We start from the raw sequence: 13,188 nt of genomic DNA, 5'->3' as shown, positions 1-13,188 counted from the left end.
TTTAGATGCCCAAAGTTCCCACAGCCGAAACATTTTAACGTTACCTGGACGCATATACCTGGTACTCGTGATTATCCACACGAACGTAAATACCGCGTTGAGCACCTTGTCCGCATTGGATGCAGGAAACACAATGTACGCTTGCCACCGGAAGGACATGATGTGCTTAGCCTGCTCGTTGCGACATCCCAGAGATAACATCGTGATCGCCGACACCACTGTACGTGTACCATACCGAGAAAGCTCTTTTAAAATTCAATCGTTTTTCAGGAATGGGGGACAATTTGATATCAAGACTTTCACGCCTGTGGTGTCCAGTGGGGAGACCAGGACAAAATGTCCATTCTCGGTAGACAAACCGGTCGCCACAATTTCATGTACGAGCTGCTCTTCAGCTACGAATATTACCAGGCGTCTGTTCATCCGTGAAGCTGCACGGATTTTCTCCAGCCTGATTATGGTACCCACCGCAATAACGAAGTCTTCCACGGTGACCCCGTTAGGGGGAACGCAAACCACGCCATGTTTCCGCGTCAAGGCTTCAAAGGCAGCGTAGCGGGAACGTGCCGACATTACGACGATCGGAAAACCCTCGGCCTAAGCCGAGATGGATTTGGGGAGGGTGGACAGTTTTGTGTCCGTAGGGGAAAAAAGGGAAAAGCGCTACTCGGCATACATCAGCACGAGTGAAACTACCGGGTTTGATGAAAATGAAGTGGTGGTAGTGGGGGGGGGGGGGGGGGGGGGGAGACAGAGAATACACAATGTGAAAATAAACAAAAATGGAGAGGAAAGGTGAGAACAATGATCAAAAAAAGGGGGGTGGGGGTAGAAAGATCGAAAGTCGGAGCAGCTCGCACCTCACCACACCTGCACAGCCGCCATTTTGCCACGCCCAACACACAAAAAGACAGAGACTGAAAGAGAGAATAAGAGAGAATGAGAGAGAGACTGAGACTGAAAGAGAGAATAAGAGAGATTGAGAGAGAGACTGAGACTGAGACTGAAAGAGAAAATAAGAGAGATTGAGAGAGAGAGACCGAGACTGAAAGAGAGAATAAGAGAGATTGAGAGACTGAGACTGAGACTGAAAGAGAGAATAAGAGAGATTGAGAGAGAGAGAGACTGAGACTGAAAGAGAGAATAGAAGAGATTGAGAGAGAGACTGAGACAGAGACTGAGACTGAAAGAGAGAATAAGAGAGATTGAGAGAGAGAGAGACTGAGACTGAAAGAGAGAATAGAGGAGATTGAGAGAGAGAGACTGAGACAGAGACCGAGACTGAAAGAGAGAATAAGAGAGATTGAGAGACTGAGACTGAGACTGAAAGAGAGAATAAGAGAGATTGAGAGAGAGACTGAGACAGAGACTGAGACTGAAAGCGAGAATAAGAGAGATTGAGAGAGAGACTGAGACTGAAAGCGAGAATAAGAGAGATTGAGAGAGAGACTGAGACTGAAAGCGAGAATAAGAGATATTGAGACTGAAAGAGAGAATAAGAGAGATTGAGAGAGAGACTGAGACTGAAAGCGAGAATAAGAGAGATTGAGAGAGAGAGAGACTGAGACTGAAGGAGAGAATAGAAGAGATTGAGAGAGAGACTGAGACAGAGACTGAGACTGAAAGCGAGAATAAGAGAGATTGAGAGAGAGACTGAGACTGAAAGCGAGAATAAGAGAGATTGAGAGAGAGACTGAGACTGAAAGCGAGAATAAGAGATATTGAGACTGAAAGAGAGAATAAGAGAGATTGAGAGAGAGACTGAGACTGAAAGCGAGAATAAGAGAGATTGAGAGAGAGACTGAGACTGAAAGCGAGAATAAGAGAGATTGAGAGAGAGACTGAGACTGAAAGCGAGAATAAGAGATATTGAGACTGAAAGAGAGAATAAGAGAGATTGAGAGACTGAGACTGAAAGAGAGAATAAGAGAGATTGAGAGAGAGAGACCGAGACTGAAAGAGAGAATAAGAGAGATTGAGAGACTGAGACTGAGACTGAAAGAGAGAATAAGAGAGATTGAGAGAGAGAGACTGATACTGAAAGAGAGAATAGGAGAGATTGAGAGAGAGACTGAGACTGAAAGAGAGAATAAGAGAGATTGAGAGAGAGACTGAGACTGAAAGAGAGAATAGGAGAGATTGAGAGAGAGACTGAGACAGAGACTGAGACTGAAAGAGAGAATAAGAGAGATTGAGAGAGAGACTGAGACTGAAAGAGAGAATAAGAGAGATTGAGAGAGAGACTGAGACTGAAAGAGAGAATAAGAGAGATTGAGAGAGAGACTGAGACTGAAAGAGAGAATAAGAGAGATTGAGAGAGAGACTGAGACTGAAAGAGAGAATAAGAGAGATTGAGAGAGAGACTGAGACTGAAAGAGAGAATAAGAGAGATTGAGAGAGAGACTGAAAGAGAGAATAAGAGAGATTGAGAGAGAGAGACTGAGACTGAAAGAGAGAATAGGAGAGATTGAGAGAGAGACTGAGACTGAAAGAGAGAATAAGAGAGATTGAGAGAGAGACTGAGACTGAAAGAGAGAATAGGAGAGATTGAGAGAGAGACTGAGACAGAGACTGAGACTGAAAGAGAGAATAAGAGAGATTGAGAGAGAGACTGAGACTGAAAGAGAGAATAAGAGAGATTGAGAGAGAGACTGAGACTGAAAGAGAGAATAAGAGAGATTGAGAGAGAGACTGAGACTGAAAGAGAGAATAAGAGAGATTGAGAGAGAGACTGAGACTGAAAGAGAGAATAAGAGAGATTGAGAGAGAGACTGAGACTGAAAGAGAGAATAAGAGAGATTGAGAGAGAGACTGAGACTGAAAGAGAGAATAAGAGAGATTGAGAGAGAGAGACTGAGACTGAAAGCGAGAATAAGAGCGATTGAGAGAGAGACTGAAAGAGAGAATAAGAGATTGAGAGAGAGACTGAAAGAGAGAATAAGAGAGATTGAGAGAGAGACTGAAAGAGAGAATAAGAGAGATTGAGAGAGAGACTGAAAGAGAGAATAAGAGAGATTGAGAGAGAGAGACTGAGACTGAAAGAGAGAATAAGAGAGATTGAGAGAGAGACTGAGACTGAGACTGAGACTGAAAGAGAGAATAAGAGATATTGAGAGAGAGACTGAGACTGAAAGAGAGAATAAGAGAGATTGAGAGAGAGACTGAGACTGAAAGAGAGAATAAGAGAGATTGAGAGAGAGAGACTGAGACTGAAAGCGAGAATAAGAGCGATTGAGAGAGAGACTGAAAGAGAGAATAAGAGATTGAGAGAGAGACTGAAAGAGAGAATAAGAGAGATTGAGAGAGAGACTGAAAGAGAGAATAAGAGAGATTGAGAGAGAGACTGAAAGAGAGAATAAGAGAGATTGAGAGAGAGACTGAAAGAGAGAATAAGAGAGATTGAGAGAGAGACTGAAAGAGAGAATAAGAGAGATTGAGAGAGAGACTGAAAGAGAGAATAAGAGAGATTGAGAGAGAGACTGAAAGAGAGAATAAGAGAGATTGAGAGAGAGACTGAAAGAGAGAATAAGAGAGATTGAGAGAGAGACTGAAAGAGAGAATAAGAGAGATTGAGAGAGAGACTGAAAGAGAGAATAAGAGAGATTGAGAGAGAGACAGACTGAAAGCGAGAATAAGAGAGATTGAGAGAGAGACTGAAAGAGAGAATAAGAGAGATTGAGAGAGAGAGACTGAGACTGAAAGAGAGAATAAGAGAGATTGAGAGAGAGACTGAGACTGAAAGAGAGAATAAGAGAGATTGAGAGAGAGAGACTGAAAGAGAGAATAAGAGAGATTGAGAGAGAGACTGAGACTGAAAGAGAGAATAAGAGAGATTGAGAGAGAGACTGAAAGAGAGAATAAGAGAGATTGAGAGACTGAAAGAGAGAATAAGAGAGATTGAGAGAGAGACTGAGACTGAAAGAGAGAATAAGAGAGATTGAGAGACTGAAAGAGAGAATAAGAGAGATTGAGAGAGAGACTGAAAGAGAGAATAAGAGAGATTGAGAGAGAGACTGAGACTGAAAGAGAGAATAAGAGAGATTGAGAGAGAGACTGAAAGAGAGAATAAGAGAGATTGAGAGAAAGAGACTGAGACTGAAAGAGAGAATAAGAGAGATTGAGAGAGAGACTGAGACTGAGACTGAAAGAGAGAATAAGAGAGATTGAGAGAGAGACTGAAAGAGAGAATAAGAGAGATTGAGAGACTGAAAGAGAGAATAAGAGAGATTGAGAGAGAGACTGAGACTGAAAGAGAGAATAAGAGAGATTGAGAGACTGAAAGAGAGAATAAGAGAGATTGAGAGAGAGACTGAAAGAGAGAATAAGAGAGATTGAGAGAGAGACTGAGACTGAAAGAGAGAATAAGAGAGATTGAGAGAGAGACTGAAAGAGAGAATAAGAGAGATTGAGAGAGAGAGAGACTGAGACTGAGACTGAAAGAGAGAATAAGAGAGATTGAGAGAGAGACTGAGACTGAGACTGAAAGAGAGAATAAGAGATATTGAGAGAGAGACTGAGACTGAAAGAGAGAATAAGAGAGATTGAGAGAGAGACTGAGACTGAAAGCGAGAATAAGAGAGATTGAGAGAGAGACTGAGACTGAAAGAGAGAATAAGAGAGATTGAGAGAGAGACTGAGACTGAGACTGAAAGAGAGAATAAGAGAGATTGAGAGAGAGACTGAGACTGAAAGAGAGAATAAGAGAGATTGAGAGAGAGACTGAAAGAGAGAATTTGAGAGAGAGACTGAGACTGAAAGAGAGAATAAGAGAGATTGAGAGAGAGACTGAGACTGAAAGAGAGAATAAGAGAGATTGAGAGAGAGACTGAGACTGAGACTGAAAGAGAGAATAATAGAGAGACTGAGACTGAAAGAGAGAATAAGAGAGATTGAGAGAGAGACTGAGACTGAAAGAGAGAATAAGAGAGATTGAGAGAGAGACTGAGACTGAAAGAGAGAATAAGAGAGATTGAGAGAGAGACTGAGACTGAAAGAGAGAATAAGAGAGATTGAGAGAGAGACTGAGACTGAAAGCGAGAATAAGAGAGATTGAGAGAGAGACTGAAAGAGAGAATAAGAGAGATTGAGAGAGAGACTGAGACTGAAAGCGAGAATAAGAGAGATTGAGAGAGAGAGACCGAGACTGAAAGAGAGAATAAGAGAGTTTGAGAGAGAGAGACCGAGACTGAAAGAGAGAATAAGAGCGATTGAGAGAGAGACTGAAAGAGAGAATAAGAGAGATTGAGAGAGAGACTGAAAGAGAGAATAAGAGAGATTGAGAGAGAGACTGAAAGAGAAAGAGACTGAGACTGAAAGAGAGAATAAGAGAGATTGAGAGAGAGAGACTGAGACTGAAAGCGAGAATAAGAGAGATTGAGAGAGAGAGACCGAGACTGAAAGAGAGAATAAGAGATTGAGAGAGAGAGACCGAGACTGAAAGAGAGAATAAGAGAGATTGAGAGAGAGACTGAGACTGAAAGTGAGAATAAGAGAGATTGAGAGAGAGACTGCAAGAGAGAATAAGAGAGATTGAGAGAGAGACTGAAAGAGAGAATAAGAGAGATTGAGAGAGAGACTGAGACTGAAAGCGAGAATAAGAGAGATTGAGAGAGAGACTGAGACTGAAAGCGAGAATAAGAGAGATTGAGAGAGAGACTGAAAGAGAGAGAGACTGAGACTGAAAGCGAGAATAAGAGAGATTGAGAGAGAGACTGAAAGAGAAAGAGACTGAGACTGAAAGAGAGAATAAGAGAGATTGAGAGAGAGACTGAGACTGAAAGCGAGAATAAGAGAGATTGAGAGAGAGAGACCGAGACTGAAAGAGAGAATAAGAGAGATTGAGAGAGAGAGACCGAGACTGAAAGCGAGAATAAGAGAGATTGAGAGAGAGAGACCGAGACTGAAAGAGAGAATAAGAGAGATTGAGAGAGAGAGACCGAGACTGAAAGCGAGAATAAGAGAGATTGAGAGAGAGACTGAAAGAGAGAATAAGAGAGATTGAGAGAGAGACTGAAAGAGAGAATAAGAGAGATTGAGAGAGAGACTGAAAGAGAGAATAAGAGAGATTGAGAGAGAGAGAGACCGAGACTGAAAGCGAGAATAAGAGAGATTGAGAGAGAGAGACCGAGACTGAAAGAGAGAATAAGAGAGATTGAGAGAGAGAGACCGAGACTGAAAGCGAGAATAAGAGAGATTGAGAGAGAGACTGAAAGAGAGAATAAGAGAGATTGAGAGAGAGACTGAAAGAGAGAATAAGAGAGATTGAGAGAGAGACTGAAAGAGAGAATAAGAGAGATTGAGAGAGAGACTGAAAGAGAAAGAGACTGAGACTGAGAGAGAGAATAAGAGAGATTGAGAGAGAGACTGAGACTGAAAGCGAGAATAAGAGAGATTGAGAGAGAGAGACCGAGACTGAAAGAGAGAATAAGAGAGATTGAGAGAGAGAGACCGAGACTGAAAGAGAGAATAAGAGAGATTGAGAGAGAGACTGAGACTGAAAGCGAGAATAAGAGAGATTGAGAGAGAGACTGAAAGAGAGAATAAGAGAGATTGAGAGAGAGACTGAAAGAGAGAATAAGAGAGATTGAGAGAGAGACTGAGACTGAAAGCGAGAATAAGAGAGATTGAGAGAGAGACTGAGACTGAAAGCGAGAATAAGAGAGATTGAGAGAGAGACTGAAAGAGAGAGAGACTGAGACTGAAAGCGAGAATAAGAGAGATTGAGAGAGAGACTGAAAGAGAAAGAGACTGAGACTGAAAGAGAGAATAAGAGAGATTGAGAGAGAGACTGAGACTGAAAGAGAGAATAGGAGAGATTGAGAGAGAGACTGAGACAGAGACTGAGACTGAAAGAGAGAATAAGAGAGATTGAGAGAGAGACTGAGACTGAAAGAGAGAATAAGAGAGATTGAGAGAGAGACTGAGACTGAAAGAGAGAATAAGAGAGATTGAGAGAGAGACTGAGACTGAAAGAGAGAATAAGAGAGATTGAGAGAGAGACTGAGACTGAAAGAGAGAATAAGAGAGATTGAGAGAGAGACTGAGACTGAAAGAGAGAATAAGAGAGATTGAGAGAGAGACTGAGACTGAAAGAGAGAATAAGAGAGATTGAGAGAGAGAGACTGAGACTGAAAGCGAGAATAAGAGCGATTGAGAGAGAGACTGAAAGAGAGAATAAGAGATTGAGAGAGAGACTGAAAGAGAGAATAAGAAAGATTGAGAGAGAGACTGAAAGAGAGAATAAGAGAGATTGAGAGAGAGACTGAAAGAGAGAATAAGAGAGATTGAGAGAGAGAGACTGAGACTGAAAGAGAGAAGAAGAGAGATTGAGAGAGAGACTGAGACTGAGACTGAAAGAGAGAATAAGAGATATTGAGAGAGAGACTGAGACTGAAAGAGAGAATAAGAGAGATTGAGAGAGAGACTGAGACTGAAAGAGAGAATAAGAGAGATTGAGAGAGAGAGACTGAGACTGAAAGCGAGAATAAGAGCGATTGAGAGAGAGACTGAAAGAGAGAATAAGAGATTGAGAGAGAGAGACTGAAAGAGAGAATAAGAGAGATTGAGAGAGAGACTGAAAGAGAGAATAAGAGAGATTGAGAGAGAGACTGAAAGAGAGAATAAGAGAGATTGAGAGAGAGACTGAAAGAGAGAATAAGAGAGATTGAGAGAGAGACTGAAAGAGAGAATAAGAGAGATTGAGAGAGAGACTGAAAGAGAGAATAAGAGAGATTGAGAGAGAGACTGAAAGAGAGAATAAGAGAGATTGAGAGAGAGACTGAAAGAGAGAATAAGAGAGATTGAGAGAGAGACAGACTGAAAGCGAGAATAAGAGAGATTGAGAGAGAGACTGAAAGAGAGAATAAGAGAGATTGAGAGAGAGAGACTGAGACTGAAAGAGAGAATAAGAGAGATTGAGAGAGAGACTGAGACTGAAAGAGAGAATAAGAGAGATTGAGAGAGAGAGACTGAAAGAGAGAATAAGAGAGATTGAGAGAGAGACTGAGACTGAAAGAGAGAATAAGAGAGATTGAGAGAGAGACTGAAAGAGAGAATAAGAGAGATTGAGAGACTGAAAGAGAGAATAAGAGAGATTGAGAGAGAGACTGAGACTGAAAGAGAGAATAAGAGAGATTGAGAGACTGAAAGAGAGAATAAGAGAGATTGAGAGAGAGACTGAAAGAGAGAATAAGAGAGATTGAGAGAGAGACTGAGACTGAAAGAGAGAATAAGAGAGATTGAGAGAGAGACTGAAAGAGAGAATAAGAGAGATTGAGAGAAAGAGACTGAGACTGAAAGAGAGAATAAGAGAGATTGAGAGAGAGACTGAGACTGAGACTGAAAGAGAGAATAAGAGAGATTGAGAGAGAGACTGAAAGAGAGAATAAGAGAGATTGAGAGACTGAAAGAGAGAATAAGAGAGATTGAGAGAGAGACTGAGACTGAAAGAGAGAATAAGAGAGATTGAGAGACTGAAAGAGAGAATAAGAGAGATTGAGAGAGAGACTGAAAGAGAGAATAAGAGAGATTGAGAGAGAGACTGAGACTGAAAGAGAGAATAAGAGAGATTGAGAGAGAGACTGAAAGAGAGAATAAGAGAGATTGAGAGAGAGAGACTGAGACTGAGACTGAAAGAGAGAATAAGAGAGATTGAGAGAGAGACTGAGACAGAGACTGAAAGAGAGAATAAGAGATATTGAGAGAGAGACTGAGACTGAAAGAGAGAATAAGAGAGATTGAGAGAGAGACTGAGACTGAAAGCGAGAATAAGAGAGATTGAGAGAGAGACTGAGACTGAAAGAGAGAATAAGAGAGATTGAGAGAGAGACTGAGACTGAGACTGAAAGAGAGAATAAGAGAGATTGAGAGAGAGACTGAGACTGAAAGAGAGAATAAGAGAGATTGAGAGAGAGACTGAAAGAGAGAATTTGAGAGAGAGACTGAGACTGAAAGAGAGAATAAGAGAGATTGAGAGAGAGACTGAGACTGAAAGAGAGAATAAGAGAGATTGAGAGAGAGACTGAGACTGAGACTGAAAGAGAATAAGAGAGAGACTGAGACTGAAAGAGAGAATAAGAGAGATTGAGAGAGAGACTGAGACTGAAAGAGAGAATAAGAGAGATTGAGAGAGAGACTGAGACTGAAAGAGAGAATAAGAGAGATTGAGAGAGAGACTGAGACTGAAAGAGAGAATAAGAGAGATTGAGAGAGAGACTGAGACTGAAAGCGAGAATAAGAGAGATTGAGAGAGAGACTGAAAGAGAGAATAAGAGAGATTGAGAGAGAGACTGAGACTGAAAGCGAGAATAAGAGAGATTGAGAGAGAGAGACCGAGACTGAAAGAGAGAATAAGAGAGTTTGAGAGAGAGAGACCGAGACTGAAAGAGAGAATAAGAGCGATTGAGAGAGAGACTGAAAGAGAGAATAAGAGAGATTGAGAGAGAGACTGAAAGAGAGAATAAGAGAGATTGAGAGAGAGACTGAAAGAGAAAGAGACTGAGACTGAAAGAGAGAATAAGAGAGATTGAGAGAGAGAGACTGAGACTGAAAGCGAGAATAAGAGAGATTGAGAGAGAGAGACCGAGACTGAAAGAGAGAATAAGAGATTGAGAGAGAGAGACCGAGACTGAAAGAGAGAATAAGAGAGATTGAGAGAGAGACTGAGACTGAAAGTGAGAATAAGAGAGATTGAGAGAGAGACTGCAAGAGAGAATAAGAGAGATTGAGAGAGAGACTGAAAGAGAGAATAAGAGAGATTGAGAGAGAGACTGAGACTGAAAGCGAGAATAAGAGAGATTGAGAGAGAGACTGAGACTGAAAGCGAGAATAAGAGAGATTGAGAGAGAGACTGAAAGAGAGAGAGACTGAGACTGAAAGCGAGAATAAGAGAGATTGAGAGAGAGACTGAAAGAGAAAGAGACTGAGACTGAAAGAGAGAATAAGAGAGATTGAGAGAGAGACTGAGACTGAAAGCGAGAATAAGAGAGATTGAGAGAGAGAGACCGAGACTGAAAGAGAGAATAAGAGAGATTGAGAGAGAGAGACCGAGACTGAAAGCGAGAATAAGAGAGATTGAGAGAGAGAGACCGAGACTGAAAGAGAGAATAAGAGAGATTGAGAGAGAGAGACCGAGACTGAAAGCGAGAATAAGAGAGATTGAGAGAGAGACTGAAAGAGAGAATAAGAGAGATTGAGAGAGAGACTGAAAGAGAGAATAAGAGAGATTGAGAGAGAGACTGAAAGAGAGAATAAGAGAGATTGAGAGAGAGAGAGACCGAGACTGAAAGCGAGAATAAGAGAGATTGAGAGAGAGAGACCGAGACTGAAAGAGAGAATAAGAGAGATTGAGAGAGAGAGACCGAGACTGAAAGCGAGAATAAGAGAGATTGAGAGAGAGACTGAAAGAGAGAATAAGAGAGATTGAGAGAGAGACTGAAAGAGAGAATAAGAGAGATTGAGAGAGAGACTGAAAGAGAGAATAAGAGAGATTGAGAGAGAGACTGAAAGAGAAAGAGACTGAGACTGAGAGAGAGAATAAGAGAGATTGAGAGAGAGACTGAGACTGAAAGCGAGAATAAGAGAGATTGAGAGAGAGAGACCGAGACTGAAAGAGAGAATAAGAGAGATTGAGAGAGAGAGAGACCGAGACTGAAAGAGAGAATAAGAGAGATTGAGAGAGAGACTGAGACTGAAAGCGAGAATAAGAGAGATTGAGAGAGAGACTGAAAGAGAGAATAAGAGAGATTGAGAGAGAGACTGAAAGAGAGAATAAGAGAGATTGAGAGAGAGACTGAGACTGAAAGCGAGAATAAGAGAGATTGAGAGAGAGACTGAGACTGAAAGCGAGAATAAGAGAGATTGAGAGAGAGACTGAAAGAGAGAGAGACTGAGACTGAAAGCGAGAATAAGAGAGATTGAGAGAGAGACTGAAAGAGAAAGAGACTGAGACTGAAAGAGAGAATAAGAGAGATTGAGAGAGAGACTGAGACTGAAAGCGAGAATAAGAGAGATTGAGAGAGAGAGACCGAGACTGAAAGAGAGAATAAGAGAGATTGAGAGAGAGAGACCGAGACTGAAAGCGAGAATAAGAGAGATTGAGAGAGAGAGACCGAGACTGAAAGAGAGAATAAGAGAGATTGAGAGAGAGAGACCAAGACTGAAAGCGAGAATAAGAGAGATTGAGAGAGAGACTGAAAGCGAGAATAAGAGAGATTGAGAGAGAGACTGAAAGAGAGAATAAGAGAGATTGAGAGAGAGAGACCGAGACTGAAAGAGAGAATAAGAGAGATTGAGAGAGAGAGACCGAGACTGAAAGCGAGAATAAGAGAGATTGAGAGAGAGAGACCGAGACTGAAAGAGAGAATAAGAGAGATTGAGAGAGAGAGACCGAGACTGAAAGAGAGAATAAGAGAGATTGAGAGAGAGAGACCGAGACTGAAAGCGAGAATAAGAGAGATTGAGAGAGAGACTGAGACTGAAAGCGAGAATAAGAGAGATTGAGAGAGAGAGAGAGACTGAGACTGAAAGAGAGAATAAGAGAGATTGAGAGAGAGACTGAGACTGAAAGCGAGAATAAGAGAGATTGAGAGAGAGACTGAAAGAGCGAATAAGAGAGATTGAGAGAGAGACTGAAAGAGAGAATAAGAGAGATTGAGAGAGAGACTGAGACTGAAAGCGAGAATAAGAGAGATTGAGAGAGAGACTGAGACTGAAAGCGAGAATAAGAGAGATTGAGAGAGAGACTGAAAGAGAGAGAGACTGAGACTGAAAGCGAGAATAAGAGAGATTGAGAGAGAGACTGAGACTGAAAGTGAGAATAAGAGAGATTGAGAGAGAGACTGAAAGAGAGAGAGACTGAGACTGAAAGCGAGAATAAGAGAGATTGAGAGAGAGACTGAAAGCGAGAATAAGAGAGATTGAGAGAGAGACTGAAAGAGAGAGATACTGAGAGACAGAATAAGAGAGAGAGACTGAGAGACAGAATAAGAGAGAGAGACTGAGAGACAGAATAAGAGAGAGAGACTGAGAGACAGAATAAGAGAGAGAGACTGAGAGACAGAATAAGAGAGAGATACTGAGAGACAGAATAAGAGAGAGAGACTGAGAGACAGAATAAGAGAGAGAGACTGAGAGACAGAATAAGAGAGAGAGACTGAGAGACAGAATAAGAGAGAGAGACTGAGAGACAGAATAAGAGAGATTGAGAGAGAGAGAGACTGAGACTGAAAGAGAGAATAGAAGAGATTGAGAGAGAGAGACTGAGACAGAGACCGAGACTGAAAGAGAGAATAAGAGAGATTGAGAGACTGAGACTGAGACTGAAAGAGAGAATAAGAGAGATTGAGAGAGAGAGAGACTGAGACTGAAAGAGAGAATAGAAGAGATTGAGAGAGAGACTGAGACAGAGACTGAGACTGAAAGCGAGAATAAGAGAGATTGAGAGAGAGACTGAGACTGAAAGCGAGAATAAGAGATATTGAGACTGAAAGAGAGAATAAGAGAGATTGAGAGAGAGACTGAGACTGAAAGCGAGAATAAGAGAGATTGAGAGAGAGACTGAGACTGAAAGCGAGAATAAGAGAGATTGAGAGAGAGACTGAGACTGAAAGCGAGAATAAGAGATATTGAGACTGAAAGAGAGAATAAGAGAGATTGAGAGACTGAGACTGAAAGAGAGAATAAGAGAGATTGAGAGAGAGAGACCGAGACTGAAAGAGAGAATAAGAGAGATTGAGAGACTGAGACTGAGACTGAAAGAGAGAATAAGAGAGATTGAGAGAGAGAGAGACTGATACTGAAAGAGAGAATAGGAGAGATTGAGAGAGAGACTGAGACTGAAAGAGAGAATAAGAGAGATTGAGAGAGAGACTGAGACTGAAAGAGAGAATAGGAGAGATTGAGAGAGAGACTGAGACAGAGACTGAGACTGAAAGAGAGAATAAGAGAGATTGAGAGAGAGACTGAGACTGAAAGAGAGAATAAGAGAGATTGAGAGAGAGACTGAGACTGAAAGAGAGAATAAGAGAGATTGAGAGAGAGACTGAGACTGAAAGAGAGAATAAGAGAGATTGAGAGAGAGACTGAGACTGAAAGAGAGAATAAGAGAGATTGAGAGAGAGACTGAGACTGAAAGAGAGAATAAGAGAGATTGAGAGAGAGACTGAAAGAGAGAATAAGAGAGATTGAGAG

Source organism: Myxine glutinosa, chromosome 12, assembly GCF_964187855.1.
Source record: "Myxine glutinosa chromosome 12, kmMyxGlut1.1, whole genome shotgun sequence".
Lineage (NCBI taxonomy): Eukaryota > Metazoa > Chordata > Myxini > Myxiniformes > Myxinidae > Myxine > Myxine glutinosa.
Note: the sequence above shows the minus strand (reverse complement) of the source record.